This window comes from Rhinatrema bivittatum, chromosome 4 (assembly GCF_901001135.1).
Source record: "Rhinatrema bivittatum chromosome 4, aRhiBiv1.1, whole genome shotgun sequence".
Taxonomy (NCBI): Eukaryota; Metazoa; Chordata; class Amphibia; order Gymnophiona; family Rhinatrematidae; genus Rhinatrema; species Rhinatrema bivittatum.
In genome coordinates, this window is record NC_042618.1 from 87,061,490 (window position 1) to 87,088,308 (window position 26,819).

The window sequence follows — 26,819 nt, forward strand, 5'->3', positions numbered from 1 at the left end:
GATAGGGAATTCCCACGAAGAACAGAGTGTCTTGAAGAAGCAGCGATGGACTTCAGAGCCTCCTGGACTGAAGAGCTGGAACATCAGAAAATCAAGGAGCAGGCAACTCCTTGCGAAGATGCTGAAGAACTGACAAAGGGCCCTTTTTATAGGGCTGAAGAGGAACACCCAAGGTGACATCATCAGGAGGGGCCGTGGGACTACTCCCACTGCGGGCCGTTTAAATCAACTGGAGAGGCACAGCCACGCGCCTAAGAAGTGGGCAGGACCAAGGACAGCTGCGTCCATGGTGCAAAGAGAAGCAGGAGCGGCACTAGGCCGAAAAGCTAGGACCCAGCGTTAGTGGTGGCTTCCAGGCTACAGAAAGGAGGCTGGGGGCGGCTCCATACCGTGGAGGAGGAGCTGATAGCTCCAGGCTGCATAGAAGCATGGTGACCCAGCCCGCTGTGCAAGGAAAAGACGTGGGCGGCCTCCTGGCTGCAAAGTCAGAACAGCTGCGGCGTCCAAGCCCTACGAGGACTCGGTGGCGGCTCCCCGCCACAGCATGGCAGGGAGACGATGTCGGTGGCCACCGGGCCGCAGAGGACGACAACGAGGTGAGAGATGGCCACGAGCAGAATCGTAATAGCCTCATGGAAGGTACCCAAAGTCGTATGTTGTGAGTGCTCAACCAAACCTTATCCCCAGGTTGGAGCTGCAGGGCAGGACGCCAACGTCTGTCAGCTGTTGTCTTCGCTCTCTGGGCAGCCCGTTGGATCATAGTCTGGGTTTGAGACCACAGTTCCTGGAGTTCTCATACAGTTAACTGGGCCGCTGGAGAAGGGATGGACAAGGGTACAGGAATGGGGGAAGTGATTGTCTTCCATACACAATAAGAAAGGTTGAGGACCCAGTAGCAGCATTAATGTGTGAATTGTGGGAGAACACCGCCCATGGAAATAGGGTGGCCCAGTTGTCCTGTTGCTCTTTTACAAAAGCCCGCAGGAAGGTCTTTAATGCACGATTGGTTCATTCCGCTTGGCCGTTGGCCTGTGGGTAGTAGGCCATGGTGAAGTCCAGTTTGATATTAAAACTCTTGACAAAGGGACTGCTAGTACTTGGCAGTGAACTGGACTCCTCGGTCAGAGATGATGTGATGAGGTAACCCATGGAGGCAAAAGATATGAGAGGTGACCAACTTGGCCAACTCTGGTGCGGATGGAAGCACCAGAAGGGTGATGAAGTGAGCCATCTTGGAAAAGTGGTCAGTGACGACCCAAATTACAAGATTTCCACTAGAAGGGAGAGATCTACCACAAAAATTGGTAGATAAGTGGGTCCAGGGTTCCTTGGAGGCCGGCAGCGGCTGTAACAGCCCCCAAGGTTGTCACACCAAAGGCTTTTGTCGAGTAAAGGTGGGACACGAGTCCACATAGGCCTTCATGTCCTTGTCTATCAGAGGCTACCAATAGTACTGCTTGAGCAGAGAGAGGGTCCAAGCACGACCTGGGTGTCCTGCAACCATGGAGTCATGGGCCCACTCCAGCACTCGTTGACGAAGGCAGGTCGGATCCACTGTCTTCCCTGGAGGGACAGTCTGAGAGGCAGCTAATAGGATATGTGCCGGGTCAATGAGGTAGCCGGGAGGATCCAGGTTATCTTCGAGCTCAAAAGACGTGAGAGGGCATTAGCTCTGAAGTTCTTGATGGCTGGTCTATACTTCACCACAAATTCGAAGCAGCTGAAAAGCAGGGACCAGCGAGCTTGGCAGGCATTTAGATGCTTGGCATGGCAAAGGTGCTCCAAGTTCCGTACAATTGTTTAAAAGTTACCGTCCATGTTAGGATCCAGGGACATAGTTTCTCATGTTTTGTTCCGTCACTATGGAATTCCCTTCCAAGAGAGATTATGCCTTTATGGTGCCTGGGAAAATGTGGCTGTTTCCACAAGCTTGTCATCCTTAATTGTGATTTTACGTCTGGTATTTATGAAATTTTGTGATATGTTTTTTCTTTATTTTTATTATTATATTTGTTTTGCTTTTTATTGCTGATTGGTTGCTATATTGTTCTTATCCATACTATTTTTACTTTTCTGATTTTATTGGATTGTTTTTAGATTGCTCTTTTTGTAATCTTATTGTATGCTGAAGCCCGCTTTGAACACTTCAGTGATAATTGAATTATAAATGGTAAATTGATACAGAAATAATTTTGGGAAGTTGGAGGCATTATTGCTCTAACCACTAGGCTATTCCTCCTCCCTATAGTGGTTAGAGCAGTGGACTATGAACCAGGAGACCAGGGTTCGAGTCCTGCTGTCGCTCCTTGTGACCTTGGGCAAGTCACTTTACCCTCCATTGCCTCGGGTACAAAAAAACTTAGATTGTAAGCCCTCTGGGGATAGAGAAATACCTACAGTACCTGAATGTAAACCAGTGTGATATCTCAATTGAGATCGAATGTCGATATATAAAATAAATAAATAAATAAATAAATAAAATTGTTATAAATTCAATTAAAGGACAATTGGGAAAGTGATTTTACACTCAGGTGGGCAAAGAGCCACTATAAACATTTAAAGGTGAATTAAGCCCAGCATGTGCATCATTTGGGAGATGCGTGCAACCAAATTTAAAAAGCTATCGAGATCTGCGTGTATCTCCCGCTGTACGCACATCTGAAAACTTTTCAAAAAGGGTGGGGGTCTGGGCAGGGTATGGGTGATCCAGGTCCAGTGGCGCATAACTTTACTTCTGCTATGGAGGAGGTGTAAGTTAATTAAAAAAAAAAACTAGCCAAGCTGTTAAACTAGAGGGGTTTGGAGGACCTAGCTGTTAACTGGGCAAACTGGTGGATGAACTAGTGAAACTGGCAATGGCGTGGGCATGCGTCCTTTTTAGAATGCCCTGACTTACGTGGTAGAAGCAGGATTTATGTGCATAGGCACGTGCCCACTTAAAATTGGGTGCACATATGTGCACGGTCAAACTATTTTATAATATGTCCAAGTTATAAAATGGCTGCATATCTGGGTGTGTGCTGATGCATGCCGGTTTGAAAGTTACTTGGATTTATATATTCCTAGAGATGTACTAATAATGCATAAATTGAATGTTTAGTCTTTGAAAGATGTGCATCTTTTCAAGACGAGTTTGTTACTTTGACTGGCTAGGAAAGACATGGCAATTTTAAAATCAACCTTAATTAAATGTATTCAGGGAGCAAAAAAGGAAAGTTGTAGTAATTTAATGAGGGGGAAGAATCTGGGTGGATCTGTCGGTATAATACTGCCTGTCAGCTCAGGTTTGCCCGAGAGTGAATTGTAGAACTACACCTGTCACATAGCAGAGGAAGTTAAAGAAATAAGCAGTCCTCATTCACCCGTGAGTATTTTATTCTTCCCTGCCTGCAAAGCTCCAATTTCCTTAAGCAAACATTAATTAATGTTCTGTTGAGAAATCGATGGTGGATACTTTTAATAATTTAGTTCTTTTTACTTATAGCTGGTAATAGTGGGCAATCCTGAATTTTATACACAAAGTAGCAGAGGTCTAACCAGATGGAAAGGGACTGATTAAATAAGAACAGGGAGACATTTTTGTCTTTGAACAACAGATGTATACAGTCAAGACATCTATTCTCGCTCAGTAAAACGTTTCCTTATCTTTTATGAAAGGAATGCTGGAAGACAGAATGAGGGCAATGTCTAAAAGCAAATGAAACGTGGAAATACTCGAGATACTGAAAGGAAAGGGAGTAGATGGGCTGGGAGAACCATAGGAATGATTTTTTTTTATTCATGCACACATTTTATCAATAAAGGCTAATCTCAAAGAGATGTAATTTAAAATCATTCCTGAACACATGAAAGGAGATTGTTCTGGTTTAAAAGCTGCTCTAAGGGGAAAGCCGACAGTCGCTCAGCAGCGCATGGTTCGGAGAGAGGTATCTTCAAAGGATACTAATGATGCATTAGAGTTAGGGCATCCTGACAGTGAGGTTCCAATAATAAGAAAAGTAGTCCAAGTACCTGTAACTAAAAACTCACCTGAGCTAAAACATTCCAGTTTATCCCGGTCAACTGAAAAGCAGAATGTAAATACCAAAAAACAAAACAAAACACTTTGAAATGTTTGTATGCTAATGCCAGAAGTCTCAATGACCTCCTAATACTGTTATAATCACTGTTAACTATTGTAGTTTGAATGTAAACATATTGTATTTTAACTTGTTGTATTGTTACGATATTGTGTTTGTTTTTATTATGTGCACCGCCTAGACGGACAGTCTACTACCCCTTGGCGCGGTATATAAAAACTTCTAAATAAATAAATAAATAAATAAATAAATAAATAAGATGTTAGGTTCCTAGTTACACAATGTAAGGTTCCCTATGAGGTGCTACCACCCAAGAAAGAGATCTAGGCATCATAGTGGATAACACATTGAAATCGTCGGCTCAGTGTGCTGCGGCAGTCAAAAAAGCAAACAGAATGTTGGGAATTATTAAGAAGGTGAATAAAACGGAAAATGTCATAATGCCTCTGTATCGCTCCATGGTGAGACCGCACCTTGAATACTGTGTACAATTCTGGTCACCGCATCTCAAAAAAGATATAATTGCGATGGAGAAGGTACAGAGAAGGGCGACCAAAATGATAAGGGGAATGGAACAAATCCCCTATGAGGAAATACTAAAGAGGTTAGGACTTTTAAGCTTGGAAAAGAGACGGCTGAGGGGGGATATGACAGAGGTGTTTAAAATCATGAGAGGTCTAGAATGGGTAAATGTGAATTGGTTATTTACTCTTTCAGATAATAGAAGGACTAGGGGGCACTCCATGAAGTTAGTATGTGGCACATTTAAAACTAATCGGAGAACGTTCTTCTTTACTCAACGCACAATTAAACTCTGGAATTTGTTGCCAGAGGATGTGGTTAGTTCAATTAGTATAGCTGTGTTTAAAAAAGGATTGGATAAGTTCTTGGAGGAGAAGTCCATTACCTGCTATTAATTAAGTTGACTTAGAAAATAGCCACTGCTATTACTAGCAACGGTAACATGAAATAGACTTAGTTTTTGGGTACTTGCCAGGTTCTTATGGCCTGGATTGGCCACTGTTGGAAACAGGATGCTGGGCTTGATGGGCCCTTGGTCTGACCCAGTATGGCATGTTCTTATGTTCTTAAGTAGAGTTTATAGCAGTGAATGATTACATAGACTTAACTGGCATCTCAGAGACTTGGTGGAAAGAGGATAACCAATGGGACAGTGCTATACCGGTGTACAAATTATATCGCAGTGACAGAGATGAGCATCGTGGTCATGGTGTGGCACAGAGTACCAACACTGATTGATTATGCTCAGAACGACCTTTTTCAATGGGAATCGCTGATCTCACCAACTTCCAACGTTTAAATGAATGACTAATCATCAATATTGATATTTTAAATAAAGGTGGAGGTTGTCACATTTTGCAACAAAAAATTTAAAAAATAGTTTGGACTGACTTTTGATTATATATAAGGCAGAGTAATAAAGTCAACTAGTACTATACGATGATGCCTATTATGACGGTCAAAATCATGCGTCTAATGAAATATTATTGAATTGTGGGAATACAGTTGTTATTTAAACATTGGAAGGTGGCACAGAGTACAACATGATAAAGATCCTGCATGAGACTAAATGCACAATCGAATCTTTATGGGTAGAAATCCCTTCTGTGTTGTGGAAGAGAATAGTGATAGGAGTATACTACCCGTCCACCTGGCCAAGATGGTGAGATGGAAAATGAAATGCTAAGAGAAATTAGGGAAGCTAAACAAACTGGGAGAATTCAGTTACCCCAATATTGACTGGGTAAGTGAAATATCAGGGCATGCTGGAGAGATAAAGTTCTTGGATGGAATAAAAGACAGTTTTATGGAGCAACTGGTTCAGGAATCAACGAGAGAGGGAACAATTTTAGGTCTAATTCTCAGTGGAGCACAGGATTTGGTGAGAGAGGTAACGGTGGTGGGGCCACTTGGCAACAGTGATCATAACATGATCAAATTTAAACTAATAACTGGAAGGGGGACAGTAGGTAAATCCACAGCTCTAGCGCTAAACTTTCATAAGGGAAACTTTGATAAAATGAGAAAGATAGTTAGAAAAAACTGAAAGGTGCAGCTACAAAAGTAAAAAGTGTGCAACAGGCGTTGACATTGTTAAAAAATACCATCCTAGAAGCACAGTCCAGCATGGTTAAAAGGTGAAGTGAAAGAAGCTATTTTAGCTAAAAAATAGGATTAGAAAGTTAAATGTAAGACATGAGAAGACAGGCTAAGAGAGAATTTGAAAAGAAGTTGGCTATAGAGACAAAAACTCACAATAAAAACTTATAAAAATATAACCGAAGCAGAAAGCCTTTGAGGGAGTCGGTTGAACCATTGGATGATCAAGGGGTTAAAGGGGCACTTAGAGACGATAAGACTATCGCAGAAAGATTAAACAATTTCTTTGCTTCAGTATTTACTGAAGAGTATGTTGGAGAGATATCCGTTCCAGAGAAAGGTTTTCATGAGTGATGATTCAGATCAACTGAACCAAATCAAGGTGAACCTGGAAGATGGGGGTTGGCTTGATTGACAAACTGAAGAGCAGAAAATCACCTGGACCAGATGGTCTACACGCAGGGTTCAGAAAGAACTAAAAAATGAAATGTCAGACCTATTTCAATTAATTTGTAACCTATCATTAAAATCATCTGATGTACCTGAAGACTGGAAGATGGCCTATGTAACCCCTATATTTAAAACGGGATCCAGAGTTGATCCGGGAAACTATAGACCTGTGAGCCTGGCTTCAGTGCTGGGAACAATTGTGGAAACATTTTTAAAGAATAAAATCACAAAAACATTTAGATAGACATTGTTTGATGGGACACAGTCAACATGGATTTACCTAAGGGAAGTCTTGCCTCACAAATCTCCTACATTTTTTTTGAAGGGGTGAACAAACATGTGGACAAAGGTGAACCGGTAGATGTGGTGTATTTGGATTTTCAGAAGGCGTTCAATAAAGTCCCACATGACAGGCTTCTAAGAAAACTAAAAAGTCATGGGAGAGGAGGCGATGTGCTTTTGTGGATTGCAAACTGGTTAAAAGACAGGAAACAGAGAGTAGGATTAAATGGTCAGTTTTCACAGTGGAAAAAGGTAAACAGTGGAGTGCCTCAAGGATCTGTACTTGGACCTGTGCTTTTTAATATATTTATAAATGATTTGGAAAGGGGCACAATGAGCGAGGATCAAATTTGCAGATGATACAAAATTATGCAGAATAGTTAAATCTCAAGCAGATTGTGATGAATTGCAGGAGGAACTTGTGAGACTGGGCTTCCAAATGGCCGATGAAATTTAACATGGACAAGTGCAAAGTGATGTATATAGGGAAAAATAACCCTTGCTGTAGTTACACAATGTTAGGTTCTATCTTAGGAGTTACCAACCAGGAAAGAGATCTAGGTGACATAATGGATAATACATTAAAATCATCGGCTCAGTGTGCTGTAGTGATCAAAAAAGCAAAGAGAATGTTAGGAATTATTATTAGGAAGGAAATGGTGAATAAAATGGAGGATGTCATAATACCTTTGTATCACTCTATGGTGAGACTGCATCTTGAATACTTTGTGTAATTCTGGTCACTGCATCTCAAAAAGGATATAGCTGCACTGGAGAAATGATAAGGGGGATGGAATGGCTGCCCCATGAGGAAAGGCTAAAGAAGTTAGGGTTGTTCAGTTTGGAGAAGAGATGACTGAGGGAGGATATGACAGAAGTCTACAAAATCATGAAAGGACTTGAACAAGTTAATGTAAATCGATTGTTTACTCTCTCAGATAATAGAAGGACCAGAGGGCTCTCCATGAAGTTAGCAAGTAGCCCATTTAAAACAAATCGAAGAAAATTTCAGTTCATTGGCAGAGGATGTGATTACAGCAGTTAGAGTAATTGGGTTTAAAAAAGGTTTGGATACATTCTTAGAGGAAAAATCCATAAACTATTACGGTAATTAATAAGCAATAGCAGCTTGTGATTTATCTAATGTTTAGGTACTTGCCAGGTACTTATGACTTGGATTGACCACTGTTGGAAACAGGATACTGGGCTTCATGGACCCTTTGTCTGACCCACTATGGCATATCTTATGTTCTTATGATGGAAGATGTGCATAATTAACTCTGATTTGTGTCAGTTTTGGTGCTGAGGAGCGTCCTAGTATTCTTGGTTTTTATTATGTACTAAGCAACAAAATGTTTTGGAAAAGCTCAACACTAGATTTAGAAAATCACTAAAACACAAATTGCTTTTTGAGGAATACCCCTGTCATCAGGATGCTACAACCTTAAAATAAATAGTGAAATGTAGGATTTCGTCGCTTTCATTAACTATTGCCTGGAAATGCATTTTATTAAAATAGATTCAAGAAGCTCCTCTTGATTTTTCATTATGGATAATGCTAATGGTAAATTTAATCCAAATGGAAAGAATGGGGCGGATTTTAAGAGCCCTGCTCGCCTAAATCCGCCTAAATCCGGGAGGATTTAGGCAAGCAGGGCCCTGCACGCCGGTGCGCCTATTTTACATAGGCCTACCGGCACACGCAGAGCCCCGGGACTTGCGTAAGTCCCGGGGTTTTCTGAGGGGGGCGTGTCGGGGGCGGGCCCGGTCGGTGCGGCGTTTTGGGGGCGTGTCGGCAGCGTTTTGGGGGCGGGCCCGGGGGCGTGGTTACGGCCCGGGGCGGTCCGGGGGCGTGGCCGCGCCCTCCGTACCCGCCCCCAGGTTGCGTCCCGGCGCACAAGCGGCCCGCTGGCGCGCGGGGATTTACGTCTCCCTCCGGGAGGCGTAAATCCCCCGACAAAGGTAAGGGGGGGGTTTAGACAGGGCCGGGCGGGTGGGTTAGGTAGGGGAAGGGAGGGAAAGGTGAGGGGAGGGCAAAAGAAAGTTCCCTCCGAGGTAGGCTGTGCGGCTCGGCGCGCACCGGCTATACGGAATCGATAGCCTTGCGCGCGCCGATCCAGGATTTTAGCGGATACGCGCGTATCTACTAAAATCCCGCGTACTTTTGCTGGCGCCTGATGCGCCAGCAAAAGTACGCCAATTCGCGCGGTTTGAAAATCTACCCCAATGTGTGTGATATTGGAAGGGTAGAAATGTATAAAGGATTATAATGCATGAGATTTTTTGATTTGTTATTAAAGGTAACTAAAAAGTCTTTGGGGAAAAATTGGTTACTCTAAAGTTGTTATGCTCAGGCTTATGGACCCTTTGCCGACGAGAGGATGGAATACCTTTCGGAGGGTCCGTAGGCTCTCTCGTCGGGTGGCGAGGCAGGACCAGTTGACTCTTGGCACTGGAGGCTGAGGCGAACACTGAGACGATGAAGAGCCGAGATGAGGCGCTGTGTCTTCACCACTGGTGGTCTGCGGTCCCCCTGGGAGGAACCCATAGGGGCCCGACTGCTGGGACTTAGGTGGACCTAGGGAGGTCAGGCAACGGTGCAAAGGTCAACTGGAGCTTCGCCCTGGAAGCCCGCGGTCCCCCCAGGAGGGGCCCGAAGGGACCCGGGCCGCTGGGACTTAGGTGGGCCCTTGGAGACAGAGTCTTGAAGTCCTAGGTCGAGTACCAGAGGGTCAACGCTCACCAGTCCGAAATCGTGTACCAGAGAATCGCCACTTGCCAAGCCAAGGTCAGGAACCAGAGAATCACCGTAAGCCAATACAAAGTCAGGAACCAGAGAATCACCATAAGCCAGTCCGAAGTCAGGAACCAGGAACACCAAGATGAAACAGGAACCAGCGTCCAAGCACAAGGAACTCACCGAAGCAAGCAGACTAGACAGCGTTGGGACGTTGCCAAGTCACTGGATGAGCAGAGGAAGCTGCCTTTTATACTTCCTCTGCCCTGGCTGATAGAGAACAGGTGAGGCCATTTAAAGGGATGGGTCCCTTTAATTCTGTGGAGGGGGCGTGGCCTAGTGCTTAAGCATGGCGGCGGCCATTTTGGATTTCTCCCGCAGAGGGGAGACGCCGTTCGGGGGAAGCAGGATGGCTTCCCCTGCAACGGGCAGCGTCTGAGGCCACGCGGGCACGATGGCCCAAGTCAGAGCCCTCCCCCGGGGCTCCTGCGGCGCCACAATCAGGTAGGGGGCCGTGGTCGTGGGGCGCCACGGCCGTGGAGCACAACAAGTGTGGAAGGATAAAAAAAATATTTAGTAAAGTAATGGTTTAGAGAATTCCTGTAAGTGATGAGTGGTATGGATGGATGGACGTGTGGGATGGATGAGTGGGATGGATGGATGAATGAATGGGTTGATGAGTGGTATGGATGGATGAATGAATGGGTTGATGAGTGGTATGGATGGATGGGATGGATGATTGGAATGGACAAATGGCATGAATGCTGGGATGGATGAGTGATGGGACAGTTGAGGAAATGAAGCATAGGATAGATGTGTATATTGTTTGTGTATGGTGTGTCATTGATGCCTTCCTCGCATCTCTGTTCTTGGAGTGACAACATACATTGTTACTTAATTTTCTCTACCTTATCCATTCTTTTACAAGATTGAAGCTCTACAGTCTGTTAGCATTTGTCCATAAATTAATCCTTTTCATGTAGCTGTGAATCCTTAATACCACATCAATACACTCTCACTAATGAGTCTATAAATTCCAAAAATTGCAGCCTAATCATATGGGGGTCAATATTTAGTGGCATTTAGATGGATAACTCACAAGTTCCTTGTCACCTCAGACAAGTCGGTTTACCCTCCGTTGCCTCAGGTACAAACTTAGTACCTGAGTCACTAAGGGTTTTTCCCATAGACACAAAATGGGAGAAAAGCCTTAATGAATTTGGTCATTAGATTGTAAACCCGCTGGGGACAGGGAATACCTGCAGTACCTGAATGTAGTAATCCATTTTGAAGTGCCACAAAGCAGAAGATATATATGTATATATTAAAAAAAAATCAGATAAGTTTTCTAGCTAAATGCTGATTTTTCAACTTTCACCCTACTTATCTATCTAAAGTTTATCTGGATATTTTATTATCCGGCTAGCAGGATTACATAGGCACATTCCAGAGAAGAGTTAAGTTAGCCAGATAAAACGTTAAGATGGGCAGCTATATTCAGTAGTGCGGCTGTGCCACTTAATATGCCACCAAGGTTTATCCAGCTAACTTTGCAATCCAGCCAGTGGCTGAATATTACCCTCATAACTTTCAAATCTTTTATCTTCCTGTTCAGAGCTGCCACCATAATGTACTCCTTGCTCAATGCATCCTTGCTATGTATGCTTCCATAGTACAGGAGCAGAAGGTTCATTTCGACACACAGCTGAGCCTTCACTTTTTCTTCCTTTTCTAGTTACCTCATCCATAGACTCCAATGCAAGTGCTTCAGTGCACTCCACATCAACACAATCTTCACCTTCTTCCATTCCCTGCAAGCTCCATGGAATGCTTCAGAAACATCAGGTCTGGCTAATATTTACACCAGGAGTAGTTAAAAGAACAGGAGCAGGTAAAAGAACAAAGAAGCCCCCTATAAAAGACATATAAGGAGGGGCCCTATAAAAGATAAATGAAGAAGAGGTCCTGTAACAAGCAAAGCAGGTATTATAAAACGTGTTAACTCCACATCTGTGTCCCTCCTTCTCTACTGTTAACAATGATGCTGTAACTCCACCATCAGTCCACTCATTACCTCAGTCGAGGCCCGATATCGCAGAAGGATGCCATCCCGAGAGCTTCCATGTATTACCAAACTTCTTAACTTATATTTATTCCTTATATTTTTGGGACCATCATAATATAAGAACATAAGAACATAAGAAAATGCCATACTGGGTCAGACCAAGGGTCCATCAAGCCCAGCATCCTGTTTCCAACAGTGGCCAATCCAGGCCACAAGAACCTGGCAAGTACCCAAAAACTAAGTCTATTCCATGTAACCATTGCTAATGGCAGTGGCTATTCTCTAAGTGAACTTAATAACAGGTAATGGACTTCTCCTCCAAGAACTTATCCAATCCTTTTTTAAACACAGCTGTACTAACTGCACGAACCACATTCTCTGGCAACAAATTCCAGAGTTTAATTGTGCGTTGAGTAAAAAAGAACTTTCTCCGATTAGTTTTAAATGTGCCCCATGCTAACTTCATGGAGTGCCCCCTAGTCTTTCTACTATCCGAAAGAGTAAATAACCGATTCACATCTACCTGTTCTAGACCTCTCATGATTTTAAACACCTCTATCATATCCCCCCTCAGTCGTCTCTTCTCCAAGCTGAAAAGTCCTAACCTCTTTAGTCTTTCCTCATAGGGGAGTTGTTCCATTCCCTTTATCATTTTGGTAGCCCTTCTCTGTACCTTCTCCATTGCAATTATATCTTTTTTGAGATGCGGCGACCAGAATTGTACACAGTATTCAAGGCGCGGTCTCACCATGGAGCGATACAGAGGCATTATGACATTATCCTCATTGTCTTTTAGAACATAAATTATGCTCCATCAATAGATGAACGGGGTTGTCATTTAATCATCGGTCCTTTTTTTTTTTAACTTATTTAAGCATCTTAAACGTGATAATAATAATCATAAGAACATGCCATACTGGGTCAGACCAAGGGTCCATCAAGCCCAGCATCCTGTTTCCAACAGTGGCCAATCCAGGCCATAGGAACCTGGCAAGTACCCAAAAACTAAGTCTATTCCATGTTACCGTTGCTAGTAATAGCAGTGGCTATTTTCTAAGTCAACTTAATTAATAGCAGGTAATGGACTTCTCCTCCAAGAACTTATCCAATCCTTTTTTAAACACAGCTATACTAACTGCACTAACCACATCCTCTGGCAACAAATTCCGGAGTTTAATTGTGCGTTGAGTGAAAAAGAACTTTCTCTGATTAGTTTTAAATGTGCCACATGCTAACTTTATGGATGCCCTCTAGTCTTTCTATTATCTGAAAGAGTAAATAACCGATCCACATCTACCCGTTCTAGACTTCTCATGATTTTAAACACCTCTATCATATCCCCCCTCAGCCGTCTCTTTTCCAAGCTGAAAAATCCTAACCTCTTTAGTCTTTCCTCATAGGGGAGCTGTTCCATTCCCCTTATTTTGGTAGCCCTTCTCTGTACCTTCTCCATTGCAACTATATCTTTTTTTGAAATGCGACCAGAATTGTACACAGTATTCAAGGTGCGGTCTCACCATGGAGCGATACAGAGGCATTATGACATTTTCCATTTTATTCACCATTCCCTTTCTAATAATTACCAACATCCTGTTTGCTTATTTGACTGCCGTAGCACACTGAACCGACTATTTCAATGTGTTATCCACTATGACGCCTAGATCTCTTTCTTGGATGGTAGCACCTAATATGGAACCTAACATTGTGTAACTATAGCATGGGTTATTTTTCCCTATATGCATCACCTTGCACTTATCCACATTAAATTTCATCTGCCATTTCGATGCCCAATTTTCCTGTCTCACAAAGTCTTCCTGCAATTTATCACAATCTGCTTGTGATTTAACTACTCTGAACAATTTTGTATCATCTGCAAATCTGATTACCTCACTCATCGTATTTCTTTGCAGAACATTTATAAATATATTGAAAAGTAAGGGTCCTAATGCAGATCCCTGAGGCACTCCACTACCCACTCCCTTCCACTGAAAAACTGTCCATTTAACCCTACTCTCTGTTTTCTGTCTTTTAGCCAGTTTGTAATCCACCTATCCCATGACTTTTTACTTTTCCTAGAAGCCTCTCATGAGGAACTTTGTCAAACGCCTTCTGAAAATCCAAGTATACTACATCTACCGGTTCACCTTCATCCGCATGTTTATTAACTCCTTCAAAAAAGTGAAGCAGATTTGTGAGGCAAGACTTGCCTTGGGTAAAGCCCTTTTGTTTTGTAAGCTCAGCGTCTTGAAGGTCCATCACCATGACTGTCAAATGAAGACTGACCAGTACCAAAAAAATTATTACGGGACTAAAATACGTGGAATTAATACCAGGCTGATAAACAGCAGCCCAGCCCCTGAAGCAGCTACTCTGGAAACACGGTATTGTGTTGGGTTTGATACAATTGAACTTACAGGCTTGATACAACTGAACTTACAAAACAAAAGGGAAGTAGTTCATCTTTTGTTATTATCATCACATTTAAGGTGCTTAAATAAGTTAAAAAACGGGCAATATCTTGGTTCGGTCTTTAAGAAGTTGCTGGTGATTCCTGCAACAACATTTGAAATTGGCATGGAAGACCTCTTATTGTTTGCCCTTGCTGGGGAACCCTAATTTCCCAAAGGGAATGGACAGCATGCCCTTATTACAATTGCAGTCTACTGCTCCTCTTAATTTAAATCTTTTTATCAATTTGCAATCCAATGGAATCCAATCCTTTACTTACTGTTGTCAACAACTTAATTTCACACAATCTGATTACTTTGCTTACCTGCAAATTCGCAGCTATATTCAATATCTTCTTACTACTGAACATGGGACTTTAACGAACGGCCCCTTTCAACAGTTTTTACATTTGAGCTCTAAAGAATGCAACGATTTCCCTGTACTATAAATTTATGCATAATACCTCTCAGAATATGGGCTACACAAATCCCTGGCAACGACTTGGTCTATTACTCTAGGCCGCACTATTACTGCAAGTGCCATACACGCTAGCTTTCATACCACTAGAAAGATAGCCCTTAGTATGCCTATACGTGAAATACACTTTCATATTCTTCACAAAATTGTCTGGCCACGGAAAGCATTTCTCGCTGGCATAGCTTCCTCTCATGCTTGTCTCAAATGTACTCAACCTAATGCTTCTTTACTGCACTGTTTGTGGGATTGTTCTTTCATCCAGGGGTTCTGGACTCAAATTCTTAGACATCTTAATGAGGTCGCTAAGGTGCACTTGTCTTGGGACGTACAATTATGTTTATTAGGACACCCGGCATCGGATTTCTGGTACACATTTACAATTCTTAGAAAAGGGAAGACTGGTGGTCCTTCGTTTAATTTTACGTCACTGGCTGTCTCCCACCCCGCCGTCCCTGAAGGAATGGACAGACTATGTTAGATCTCTACCTTCTGGAAAGGAAATCTATATTACGCCACTCCCAGAAGAAACAAATTCAGTTTCAAGCGATTTGGCGGCTCTTTGCTCACTCATTACCTCTTGACATGGATCGTGCAGCTACAGTGCGATTTTTAAACACTAAGGTATTTTGAGTACTATTGACATTTTGAGCAATTTGGGCATATTTTGGCCTCCGCTTAGGGTGCTGGGGGAGGGGATGGGAGGGTTGGAGGGTGGGGGGGGAAGGGTTGGTTGGTTGACTGGTTGTGCAGATGATTATTAGAATGACTGTTAGTTTCTCTACAATTATTTGCTAACTCATGTTACTAAAGCAATGTTGAAACAAATATGTTTGTATTTATTTTTATTAATTTTCAATCAAAAATAAGTTAAAAAAAAAAGGACCGATGATTAAATGACAACCCCATTCATCTATTGATGGAGCATAATTTATGTTCTAAAAGACAACAACAAGGATATTATGATCGTCCAAAAATATAAGGAATAAATATAAGTTAAGTTTGGTAATGTGTTTGCACTGCACTAAGACTGTTTCGTTTACCATTTATAAGGCGGTGTGTGTGTGATATCCCGAGAGCTTCCAAAAGTGGCAGGTAATCTGGCCACACAAGACCAGATCACTTTAGATCTAACCGGACATATTTAAAATTGGGCTGGTTAGGTTTAAAGTATCTGACTACAGTTAGCCAGATAACTTTAATAAGAGATATTCAGCTGGATATTTATCCCAATTAATATCATAGGCAAGTTATCCAACTAAGTGCAGCCAGATAACTTATCTGCTCACCAGCTTACTGAATATTGGGTTTGTTGGGGTCCATATTCAATAAGACAGCAAGCAGACAAGTTATCTGGCTAAAGGTAGCCAGATAACTTGTCTTGGAGCATTACTCCTATGTAACTTAAAAACCTAACTAGCTGTGTCTGAATATAACCAGTTAGATTTCTTTCTTATCTGCCCTTATGTAGCCAGTTGATTTGCTACTTACCTGGATATCTTCAAAAGATATCCAGTTAAATAGCATTGTAAAGAAGCCTGTGGCCTGTCTCTCTCTCTCTCCACCCTGCCTAATTTTCATACATAAAAATCATGATTTCACCTTAATATGCAATGCAAATGAATTTAGAACTATTTTTTTAGCTGAACCTCATAAAAAAGCACCAAGACTACACCATGTAAACGGTGACCTGTGTCTTATACATTGAACAAATGACTACTTTGGCTTCTCCTTTGGGTGAATGATTATAAATACAATCTAATGTAAGTCCAAGTCCCAAATATATATATTTTTTTATTTTATAATGCAATTAAAATGCAAAATAACTTATCTTGAGGCTCCAACTGGAAAAAGAGCTTGATGTACACCGGTAACTTAGTTGAGTGCTGTCTCATTCATTTTATGATTAAACCCAATGCTGCAATTCAAATTTAACTCTTCTTCAGGGGTCAAGGTTAGCACCCAGTGAAAAGGCAAGAGTCAAATGTTCAAGTAATATCTCTTGAAAAATCAGAACATAGTTTAAATCGGAGGTTGGACAGCACTTCACTCCCATAGGGTCAAGCCATGCGACCCCCACCCAAATCCCCGCCTTAGAATATAACAAAAATGTTTCAGGTCCACAGGTCGGGTCCCATTCCCTGGTTTCATTATTAAAACTAAATTGTGCTGCTGCTGGACAGTGCAAATGTCCCATGCTGCACCCCTGAATCATAAAGATCTCTGCCAGGAGCGGGGTATGAAGTCTCTCAGAAGCAGAGCTGGAAGCCGATTCAAACATGACAACGGAAAGATAACAGAAATCTGCTCAATGCGAGCATTTTAATTGTTGCTTGTGAGTCTACATTTCATGGCATTCAGATGGATGGCAGCTTTTGGTACTGAGGACATGATTTGGTGGGAAAACTGCTTATTGTCTGCATATAACCTGTAATACAAGTCTAGGCCTGCCAGAAATTTACAAGTAGGAATGAGGTAAATATTAAACAGTGCTCGTCACTGAATGTCAGAAGAAGCCTGGGAGCCACATCTGACCTGTTGTGCATGATCTGTTAAGTCACATTGTGCCTGAAATACTTAGTTGAGACAATCAGGGCAGCAAAATGTTGGGATTCAGAGGTGAAAGGCCAGAGAGAGTCATTATTGGAGTCAAAGACTCATCAAGTAATATCAAGGCTGGACAGAATCAGAACATCAGTAATGTGTTTGGGCTGAGGAATTCTTGCACTTACATAGAAACATAGAAATGACGGCAGAAGAAGACCAAATGGCCCATCAAGTCTGCCCAGCAAGCTACGCACTTATCCATTTTTTTTTGGCTTCCAGTACCCTCCAGTCCTAATTCCCCTCCACCCAATTTAGAGAGCAGCTTTGAATCTGCATCCAAGTGACATCCAGCTCAATTGGGGGTAGCAACCGCTGTAACAAGCAGGCCACCCCCTTGCCCCATACTGTTACCCACCCCTGTTTTTATTTTTTTGTTTATTTTATTTTTTTTGGAAATAGCAGCCCTCCATCCTTCTGCTCCGTGAAGGTGGAACACCAACTACTGGCCACTGGCATCCTGCTCCGTGAATGCCTCTGTGGCTACTGCCGCTCCGTGCAGTGTTTGAATGCCTCTGTGGCTACTGCCGCTCCGTGCAGTGTTTGAATGCCGCTGTGGCTACTGCCGCTCCGTGCAGTGTTTGAATGCCTCCACTTTATTCACGCCCTCTAGACTTGATGGATCCACAGTGTTTATCCCACGCCCCTTTGAAGTCGTTCACAGTTTTAGACTTCACCACTTCCTCCGGAAGGGCATTCCAGGCATCCACCACCCTTTCCGTGAAGAAATACTTCCTGACATTGGTTCTTAGTCTTCCTCCCTGGAGCCTCAGCTCGTGACCTCTGGTTCTGCTGATTTTTTTCCGACGGAAAAGGTTTGTCGATGTCTTTGGATCATTAAAGTTTTTCAAGTATCTGAAAGTCTGAATCATATCACCCCTGCTCCTCCTTTCCTCCAGGGAGTACATATTTAGATTCTTCAATCTCTACTCATATGTCATCCTATGAAGATCCTCCACCTTCCTGGTCGCCCTTCTCTGTACTGCTTCCATCTTGTCCTTGTCTCTTTATAGATACGGTCTCCGGAACTGAACACAGTACTCCAGGTGTGGCCTCACCAAGGATCTGTACAAGGGGATAATCACTTCCCTTTTCTTACTCGATATTCCTCTCTCTATGCATCCCAGCATTCTTCTGGCTTTTGCTATCGCCTTGTCGCATTGTTTCGCAGACTTCATATCATTAGACACTATCACCCCAAGGTCTCTCTCCTGCTCCGTGCACATCAGCCTTTCCCCCCCCATCGAATATAGTTCATTCGGATTTCCACTCCCCATATGCATGACTTTGCACTTCTTGGCATTGAATCTCAGCTGCCATATCTTCGACCACTCTTCCAGTTTCCTTAAATCCCGTCTCATTCTCTCCACGCCTTCCGGTGTGTCCACTCTGTTGCAGATCTTAGTGTCGTCCGCAAAGAGACAAACCTTACCTTCTATCCCGTCCGCAATGTCGCTCACAAAGATATTGAACAGGACCGGTCCCAACACCGATCCTTGCGGTACACCACTTAAAACCTCTCTCTCTTCAGAGAAAGTTCCATTTACCATCACGCATTGTTTTCTGTCCGTCAACCAGTTTTCAATCCAGGTCACCACCTCAGCACTCACTCCTAAGCTTCTCGTTTTATTCACCAGTCTCCTGTGCGGAACCGTATCAAAAGCTTTGCTGAAATCCAAGTAGATGACATCGAGCGCTCTTCCTCGATCCAATTCCTTGGTTACCCAGTCAAAAAAGTCAATCAGATTTGTCTGACAGGATCTTCCTCTGGTGAATCCATGCTGCCTCTGGTCCATCAGTTCTCCGGACTGTAGATAGTTCACTATTCTCTCTTTCAAAAGTGACTCCATTACTTTTCCCACCACCGAAGTGAGGCTAACCGGTCTGTAGTTACCAGCCTCCTCTCTGTTCCCACTCTTGTGAAGCGGGACCACCACCGCTCTTCTCCAATCACTCGGCACCACTCCCGTTTCTAGGGATCTATTGAATAGGTCGCACAGCGGTCCCGCCAGCACATCTCTGAGCTCCCTCAGTATCCTTGGATGAATCCCATCAGGCCCCATGGCTTTGTCCACTTTCAGATTCTTTAGCTCTTCCCATACATTATCTACTGTAAATGGATTTTCATCTGTTCCACTTCCCTCCAGTTTCTTGTTGTGTAGAGATGGTCCTTCTTCAGGGTCTTCTTTAGTGAACACAGAGCTGAAGTATTCGTTTAATATTTCTGCCATTTCTTCGTCTCTCTCCACACATTGATCATTTCCACCTTTCAATTTCACTATACCACTTTGGACTTTTCTCTTTTCACTGATGTATCTGAAAAATGTTTTGTCACCATATTTTATTTCCTTGGCAATCCTCTCTTCCACTTGACTTTTTGCCAACTTGATTAATTTCTTTGTCTCCCTCAGTTGAATCAGATATTCTTCTTTGTGCTCCTCCCTTTGGGATCTTTTATATTTCTTGTATGCTGTTCTTTTAGCTTTAATTTTGTCAGCCACCTCCTTTGAGAACCAGATAGGTTTCATTTTTCTTTTGCTTTTCTTTACATTTCTAACATATAGAGCAGTTGCCTTGGCGATTGCTCCTTTTAGATTGGTCCACTGCTGATCCACATCTTTCTCATTTTCCCATCCATTTAGTTCTTCCTCTAGGTACTTCCCCATTTCCTCAAAGTCTGTGTTTTTACAAATAGTATGAACGAAAGTGGGCCGAAGTTATATAGAAACATAGAAATGTTGGCAGCGCTCCATCCAGTCTGCCCAGCAAGCTTCCCATGGAAGTATCTGCCGTGCTGTGCAGGTTAGCCCCATGTATCAGTCAGTTTTATTTGACGTGCTTTGCATATGGACTTAGCCCTAGAAGCAGTCCTGTGTTTTTTCATTAATGTCTGAGCAGCAGTATCTCAGACTGTAAAAAAGTCATGGCTCGTGTTGGTTGTCTCTGAATCCAAATTTCTCTTTCCTTTCACTACCTACCCCCCCCCCCCCCCTCCTTCGATGAAGAGAGCAATGCTGCAGTTGCATCAAAAGCATCAAGGCTTATTGCTTAAGGGTAGTAATCCCATGCTTTCTCTTAAGGGTTAGTAACTGCTGCTCTGTGCAGGTTACCCCCATGCTTATCACTTTCCAGGACCGTAAAAGTCAGGGCCCTCGTTGGTTGCTGTCTAAATCTAATTCCCCTGTTCCCCTGTAGTTGAAGCAGAGAGCAATGTTGGAGCATCAAAAGTATCAAGGCTTATTGATAAAGGGTGGTAATCCCATGCTTTCTCTTAAGGGTTAGTAACTGCTGCTCTGTGCAGGTTACCCCCATGCTTATCACTTTCCAGGACCGTAAAAGTCAGGGCCCTCGTTGGTTGCTGTCTAAATCTAATTCCCCTGTTCCCCTGCAGTTGAAGCAGAGAGCAATGTTGGAGCATCAAAAGTATCAAGGCTTATTGATAAAGGGTGGTAATCCCATGCTTTCTCTTAAGGGCAGTAACTGCTGCTCTGTGCAGGTTACCCCCATGCTTATCACTTTCCAGGACCATAAAAGTCAGGGCCCTCGTTGGTTGCTGTCTAAATCTAATTCCCCTGTTCCCCTGTAGTTGAAGCAGAGAGCAATGTTGGAGCATCAAAAGTATCAAGGCTTATTGGTTAAGGGCAGTAACTGCCACACCAGCAAACTACCCCCATGCGTACTTTGTTTTCTTTAGGACTTGGCCTTAGAAGCAGTCCTGTGCTTTTTCCCTTATGTTTGCATATCAGTAGCCCAGACCATGGAAGTCAGGGCCCTCGATTGTCATCTGAATCCAATTCCTCTTTTCCCCCTGCCATCTAAGTGGGGAGCAATGTTGCAACAGCATTAAAAGCATCAAAGCATATTGGTTAAGGGCAGTAATCTCCATGCCTTCTGCTAAGGGTAGTAACCACCAAACCAGCAAGTTATCCCCTGCACACTTTTCTCATTTCTGTCCTCTAGCCTGTAGATATCCACAGTGTTTATCCCATGCCACTTTGAATTATTTGACTTTTCTCTTCTTCACCACCTCCTCTGGAAGGGCATTCCAGGCATCTACCACCCTCTCCATGAAGAAATATTTCCTGGCGTTGGTTCTGAGTCGTCCCCCTGGAGTTTCATTTCATGACCCCTAGTTCTACTGTTTTCTTTCCAATGGAAAAAGTTTGCAGTTTGTACATCATTAAAACCTTTCAGGTATCAGAAGGTCTGTATCATATCTCCCCTGCACCTCCTCTCCTCCAGGATGTACATATTCAAGTCCTTCAGCCTCTCCTCATAAGTCATTTGATGGAGACTCCCCACCATTTTGGTCGCCCTTCTCTGGACCGCCTCCATCCTGTCTCTGTCCCTTTTGAGATACAAACTCCAGAACTGAACATAGTACTCCAGGTGAGGCCTCACCCAGGACCTGTACAAGGGGATCATCACCTCCTTTTTCTTACTGGTTATTCCTCTCGCTATGCAGCCCAGCTTTCTTCTGGGTTTGGCTATTGCCTTGTCACATTGCTTCGCCATCTTCCTTGTGATTGTAGTGCTTGCTTGTTTTTGTTTTGGCTTGTCTTTATATGTTAATGGAGGGGGGAGTAAAGGCTGCCTTTGCTATGAATTGTAACAGGAAGCTGTCAGATGAGAAAGTCACCATCGAGCTGAAAAGGTGATCAGCCCCTACTGTAGAGGTATAAATCACGAGTTCTCTGACTCTTACTGATGAATTACGTCAAATATCAGTTCACAAACAATGGCAAAGTTCTAAATTACAGAATGGGTGCTGGAGTGTATCAAAGACAATTTTACCAAGCAGACGGATCCTTAACCCGAATCAAAGGGGATGGGAAAAAACTTTGGACATCTGGTTTTCAGTGCTGAAAAAAGGCCAAGCAGGATGGAAGAGCTTGCACTCTCTATTCCTATGTCCTACTTGGGTCCTGCCTTTGTGGCTGGAACAGGAGGGCTCCCTGCTAGCTTATAAAAGCTGATTAGCAGGCCATAGATTTAACTGAGCTAGAATCACTGAGCAGCAGCAAACTTAGGAGTATAGCCAGGCAATAAACATATCAGGAAACTCTCCAGATTTGACTTGGAGACTGCAGAATTCTATAGAAATTGCTGAGTCTCCAGTCCAATGTCTGAAAACCCTGGATGCTGCGGCAGAAGCGTTTCTGGAAGAAAATGTTTCCTGGGACATGTGCAGGAGGCAGGAAAGGAGGAGGCGCATCAGCTCCCGGAAATAAGAACAAGGGGCTGCAATGGATGGAATCCATATGGCAGAAGGAAGGAGGAGATCGGTTGGTCCCATGGTGCAGAAGGAAGGAGGAGGAGGCTATTGTTGCTGATGAGTGTGTGTGGGAGGAGAGAGGTGAGAGTGTGAATGAGAAAAAGAAAAGTGTCTGTGTGGAAGAGGGAGAGAGGTGAGTGTGGGCATCTGTGAATGCAAGTTTGAGGGAGAGACTGTATGAATGGAAGAAGGAAGTGTGTGAGGAGAGTATGAGAGTGAATGTGTGCGTGTGTACAAGACAAAGCTTGTGTGTATGCTGCTGCCTCCCCTATCAAACCATGACAATCTCAAGGTGAGTGGAAATCGAAAGTTCCCAGGTATAGCTATAACCCCTCTCTTCATTGAGAAAGCCTCAGGATGTTGGCATGCAGTGATGGAGCTTTGCTCCAAGCAGTAGATCCAGCGGTGGACTGGTAGGTGGAATCTGGTCCCACTCAAAGGCACAGACCCATTAGTGGATTGGGAGGCAGAGGTTGATCCTTCAGGAGGGTGTGGTCCCAGAGCTGAGAGAAGGAGGAGCATGGACCCAACACAGAATGGAGGAGATGCAGCAGCAGTCTGGACGCTACAGATCCTCCCCCACATAGGACTGGTAGTGCACAGCAGGTGAGACTTGGCTTACAGTGGGAAGGTAACAGGAATACAGCAAAGGAAATGGATGGGGTATGTTGTACGTTGAACCTTGCGGACACTAATACCCTGTGTGGCTAAATGTGCTGTGTGATATCATGTAGAAATATAAAGTGGAATAATCCAATAAAACTTGTACATACTCGTAAATACTGCCAGCCCTGTTTTCCTGGGGTAAAGGAAGGAAATCCCACCCACTATCACCTTCTTCCCCAGCTGGAGGAACCAAGCGCTAAGCACCCAAGGTCTGATGGAGCCCACCCAAGGGCCAGGTTGGTCCCAGACCCAAGAACCAGGGGTGTTCCATGAATTTCCAGCTCCATTTATTGTGCTGCTGTTCTTGCCTATACAGCAGAGTCAGGGTAGGGAGCACTTTGCATAGTGCTGCATTTGAAACCTTTGTCCTGGAGGAGGGAAGCACCAAATTTACTATTCACAAGTGTAGTAAAAAATGCACTGCTCCTTCTTCAGGGAAACACAGTGCACCCTTCCTTGTGACAGGATTTCTTTTGCAGTGGCATGACAGCAATGAGAAAAATAGTTAGAAAAAAACTGAAAGGAGCAGCTACAAAAGTAAAAAATATCCAAGAAGTGTGGTCATTGTTAAAAAATACCATTCTAGAAGCACAGTCCAGATGTATTCCACACATTAAGAAAAGTGGAAAGAAGGCAAAATGATTACCGTCATGGTTAAAAGGGGAGGTGAAAGAAGCTATTTTAGCCAAAAGATCTTCACTCAAAAATTGGAAGAAGGATCCAACAGAAGAAAATAGGATAAAGCATAAACGTTGGCATGTTAAATGTAAGACATTGATAAGACCGGCTAAGAGAGAATTTGAAAAGAAGTTGGCTGTAGAGACAAAAACTCACAGTAAAACCTTTTTAAAATATATCTGAAGCAGAAAGCCGGTGAGGGAGTCAGTTGGACCGTTAGATGATCGAGAGGTTAAAGGGGCACTTAGAGAAGATAACGCCATCGCGGAAAGATTAAATTATTTCTTTGCTTTGGTGTTTACTGAAGAGGATGTTGGGGAGGTACCCGTAATGGAGAAGGTTTTCATGGGTAATGATTCAGATGGACTGAATCAAATCACGGTGAACCTAGAAGATGTGGTAGGCCTGATTGACAAACTGAAGAGTAGTAAATCACCTGGACCGGATGGTATACACCCCAGAGTTCTGAAGGAACTAAAAAATGAAATTTCAGACCTATTAGTAAAAATTTGTAACCTATCATTAAAATCATCCATTGTACCTGAAGACTGGAGGATAGCAAATGTAACCCCAATATTTAAAAAGGGCTCCAGGGGCGATCCGGGAAACTACAGACCGGTTAGCCTGACTTCAGTGCCAGGAAAAATAGTGGAAAGTGTTCTAAACATCAAAATCACAGAACATATAGAAAGACATGGTTTAATGGAACAAAGTCAGCATGGCTTTACCCAGGGCAAGTCTTGCCTCACAAATCTGCTTCACTTTTTTGAAGGAGTTAATAAACATGTGGATAAAGGTGAACCGGTAGATGTAGTATACTTGGATTTTCAGAAGGCATTTGACAAAGTTCCTCATGAGAGGCTTCTAGGAAAAGTAAAAAGTCATGGGATAGGTGGCGATGTCCTTTCGTGGATTACAAACTGGCTAAAAGACAGGAAACAGAGAGTAGGATTAAATGGACAATTTTCTCAGTGGTAAAGGGTAAACAGTGGAGTGTCTCAAGGATCTTTACTAGGACCTGTGCTTTTCAATATATTTATAAGTGGTCTGGAAAGGAATATGATTGAGGTAATAAAATATGCAGATGATACAAAATTATTCAGAGTAGTTAAATCACAAGCAGATTGTGATAAATTGCAGGAAGACCTTGTGAGACTGGAAAATTGGGCATCCAAATGGCAGATGAAATTTAATGTGGATAAGTGCAAGGTGATGCATATAGGGAAAAATAACCCATGCTATAAATTACACAATGTTGGGTTCCATATTAGGTGCTACAACCCAAGAAAGAGATCTAGGTGTCATGGTGGATAACACATTGAAATCGTCGGTTCAGTGTGCTGTGGCAGTCAAAAAAGCAAACAATGTTGGAAATTATTAGAAAGGAAATGGTGAATAAAATGGAAAATGTCATAATGCCTCTGTATCGCTCCATGGTGAGACCGCACCTTGAATACTGTGTACAATTCTGGTCGCCGCATCTCAAAAAAGATATAATTGCGATGGAGAAGGTACAGAGAAGGGCTACCAAAATGATAAGGGGAATGGAACAGCTCCCCTATGAGGAAAGACTAAAGAGGTTAGGACTTTTCAGCTTGGAGAAGAGACGGCTGAGGGGGGATATGACAGAGGTGTTTAAAATCATGAGAGGTCTAGAACAGGTAGATGTGAATCGGTTATTTACTCTTTCGGATAACAGAAAGACTAGGGAGCACTCCATGAAGGTAGCATGTGGCACATTTAAAACTAATCGGAGAAAGTTCTTCTTCACTCAACGCACAATTGAACTCTGGAATTTGTTGCCAGAGGATGTGGTTAGAGCAGTCAGTATAGCTGTGTTTAAAAAAGGATTGGATAAGTTCTTGGAGGAGAAGTCCATTACCTGCTATTAAGTTCACTTAGAGAATAGCCACTGCTATTACTAGCAAGGGTAACATGGAATAGACTTAGTTTTTGGGTTCTTGCCAGGTTCTTATGGCCTGGATTGGCCACTGTTGGAAACAGGATGCTGGGCTTGATGGACCCTTGGTCTGACCCAGTATGGCATTTTCTTATGTTCTTATGCTCTCACTCCTAAGCCAGGGCATGAGCTCCATCTGGCAAACGTCAGGCCTATGCCCTTCTTAACCTTTGCCTTATGACAAAGACATTTACTTTTGCACCTCCTAGGGTGCAATTACAGACCTTTTGTTTTCAGTTTTTCCAATCACTTCTCCCTTTTATGGGCTACAACGAACATATTCTTAGGAGAAATAAGAGAAAGAACAATAAAGAGAGGCAAAGCATTGCCATAGAAAAATGTCGAAAAACCAGCAGACAGCTTGGAATACACAATAAGAAAATGTTAATTAAATACGTCTCAAAACATTTCTGACAATGAGCGAATGTATGAAAAAAGAAATGTAGGAGAGACTGAGGAGTGTGCAGGCTGCTACTCCAGATCTTCAATCGAGCGGCAGATAGGCTGAAAGCGCCTGAGGTGGCCATTTCTCAGCGTTCATGCCTGCATCGCAGGAAAATTCCACATATTGTCAAGGAGTTCCCTTCTTACTGGCTAAAGGCAATCTAAAACCTCTCGTGGGATAGCAATAGCGCAAATCATAGAGCAAGATGAACCCCCCATTTTGTAGAATCTTACTGCTGCAATACCTCTAGCGCTGGTACTTATCCTGTATGAATTTGTAATTAATACGTTTTTATGATTTCAATGGTTCATTCTCAACAGTTCTTTAGATATTTAATTATTGCTTATTTACAGTGTTATCCATACTATCTGTTCACTGTTTTTTTGCAAAGAAAATAAAAAAAGGAAATGAAGGTCCCTAGGTGTAATACAGGCAGTATATTATGCTTTACATTGAAGTCTTTTTCAAGTAAGCCAGCAGCGCCAAATACAATTATAACTATTTCTGTATCTTTCTGCCACAATTCCTTCACCTC

At 42.9% G+C, this 26,819-nt stretch overlaps 1 protein-coding gene across 1 annotated transcript in view; it reads right to left on the reverse strand.

Annotated features, from left to right (window-relative positions):
• BBOF1 (basal body orientation factor 1) overlaps nucleotides 1-26,819 on the reverse strand; it is a 375,496-nt gene that overhangs the window by 347,710 nt on the left and 967 nt on the right. The window lies entirely within an intron of this gene.